At 40.9% G+C, this 2,236-nt stretch overlaps 1 long non-coding RNA gene across 1 annotated transcript in view; it reads right to left on the bottom strand.

Moving 5' to 3' along the window:
• The window catches only part of LOC109379165 (uncharacterized), a 17,287-nt gene extending 16,059 nt beyond the window's left edge, over positions 1 to 1,228 (bottom strand). The window contains exon 1 of the long non-coding RNA XR_002123148.1: positions 1,166 to 1,228. This is a non-coding gene — a long non-coding RNA (uncharacterized LOC109379165). The remainder of the gene's footprint in view (positions 1 to 1,165) is intronic.
• Positions 1,229 to 2,236: the final 1,008 nt, after the last annotated feature.

The raw sequence follows: 2,236 nt of genomic DNA, 5'->3' as shown, positions 1-2,236 counted from the left end.
GGGGGGGGGGGGGGGGGAAGGTACTGCAAGCTCTTGCAACTTTCATGTAAAGAAGAAGAAACAACTGAGCTATCTACTTTTTCAATTAATTTCAACGACAAATGAAAAGTCCATTTTGACATTCAGAGGTGGAAAAATAATTTTTTTTTTGCTCCATATTTCCTGTTGTATTTCCAGTTAGGATGTAAAATCTTGGGAATAACATTTTGGTTTTCCCAAGTGTTCATTCAAAGCAAATTAGTCAAGAGAATCACAACCTGTATAAATCCATCATCGCCAGGGCCCGGGATCTCAGAACACGACTGTGCTGAATCCTGAGATAAGTCTCTCTGCCAGAAATCCTATTATTTAGAAGTACAACAAAAATAATAATCGGAGATGACATCAGGACAGTGAGAACATTGCACTCTTCCTTGTGCATCCGAAGAAGCTAACATCCGCTCATCGCTGGCTACAGCGACAATACCGGAGCCTGCGAAATGTCTGGTTGGCTCCAACATAAATAATCTCCTGTCCTCTGGGGAAAATTCTTTTTTCACTCCATGGCTTCAGAAAGACCATTGGCATGGGCACACAAACAACTTCTAGGGGTGGCGTGGAAATATCATTCAATGAGTTGAGAACAGATAAGGATGTGTTTTTACACTTGCGGTAAGTGGATGCTGCTTGGAGTATAATGGACACTTTCTGTCAGCACATCCTTTCTCAATTCTTAGCCCCTGGATTATTTAAAGACATTACAGAGCATATTGGCGGGGTGGGGGAAATGTGCAGTTAGGTAGAAGAAATTGGCAAGAGTGCAAGACAGATAAAATCGAAGAGATGAGGCAAGGCGGGAGGAAACATCTGGAGCACCTGGCAGGGGTTGTTTCAGGTTCCTCGCCTGAAGTAGTGAAGTGGCTTATTATTAACCCTTCTCCATGGTTGGCCTGGAAGCTGGTTTTTCCTGCTCTTGCAGATTTCTCTAAAAACAAGTAAGCTAACAGCAAACATGGCCATTTGCTTTGAAGACTTACAAGATGTCCTCTCAACACTCACATACAGATTCTACTTCAATAAGTCAGAGCTAGTTGGGGTTTCTACATAAATTGCTTCTCAAAACACCACTTAACTTGGAGGACACACAACAGGGGAAGAAGTCAGGATCTTCCTGGGTCACTCATACCTGGTCACGAATCTCAGCGAAGGCCCTGCAGCTGTGTTCCCTCATGACGAGGTTAAGTGCCTTTTATTTTCAGGCACTTACATTTCCCTGGAATGTTCAGAGAAAGGAGTAGTTTTCAAAAATTATGTTATTTTATTGTGGTAAGAACATTTCACCCTTTTAACAAATGTTTAAGCATACAGTAACCTATTGTCAACTAGGTACAATGTTTTACAGCAGGCTTCTAGAACTTACCTTGCTTACCTGAAATTTTATGCCGATGGATTACCAACTGTCCGACTGCCCCTCACTCGAGCCCCTGGCAACCATCACTCCTCTCTTTGATTGTATGAATTTAACTATTTTAGGTACCTCATAGAAGAAAAATCATGTACTATTTTTCCATCAGTAACTGGCTTATTTCATTTAGCATTATGTCTTCAAGGCTCATCCATGTGACTTAGAACAGGGATATTTACATTAGTAGAATCAAGTGAGATCCATTCGATACTAAAGCCCTCTGAATACAGGTAGACGTCCCACACGCATCGGGCAGCTGTTCCTGTCTTGCAGAGAATCAGGCTCTGATGCTAACCCTGTTTCCCTGGAACAATCCCATAGAAGTAAGAAGTTTAGTTGACACACCACAGACATTGTTGTGGAGAACAAGTTTAAGATGTCTTTCGACTTGTCGCCTTTTTTTAAACTTTCTCAAAAAGGGAAAATCTAAATACTTCTGTAACCCTTGTCTCTTCCTGCAATTCAGTTTCCGTGAATAGTTCAATCCTAATATGCCAATCCTAATATATATAAACATAGCTCTTTGGTGACTAAATTAATGAAGTGGACACCTTATGAATAGCAAGAAAAAGAAGAAGAAGTTAATGGGGATTTCAATTTCAGACAATATTGCATTATGCTTAATCACACATACAGCCAAGGTGAGTTTTATACCTATATATCTTTTTTTTTTTTAAGATTTTATTGGGGAATTGGGGGAGGAGAACAGCGCTGGGGAATCAGGGAAGGGGAACAGACAAGTTGCTGTCCTTTTGTTCTTCAGTCTAGTTGTGGAGGACGTTGCTTCACTGG

Source organism: Hipposideros armiger, unplaced genomic scaffold (genome assembly GCF_001890085.2).
Source record: "Hipposideros armiger isolate ML-2016 unplaced genomic scaffold, ASM189008v1 scaffold_22, whole genome shotgun sequence".
Taxonomy (NCBI): domain Eukaryota; kingdom Metazoa; phylum Chordata; class Mammalia; order Chiroptera; family Hipposideridae; genus Hipposideros; species Hipposideros armiger.
Note: the sequence above shows the minus strand (reverse complement) of the source record. Positions and strands in the feature narration are given on the sequence as shown.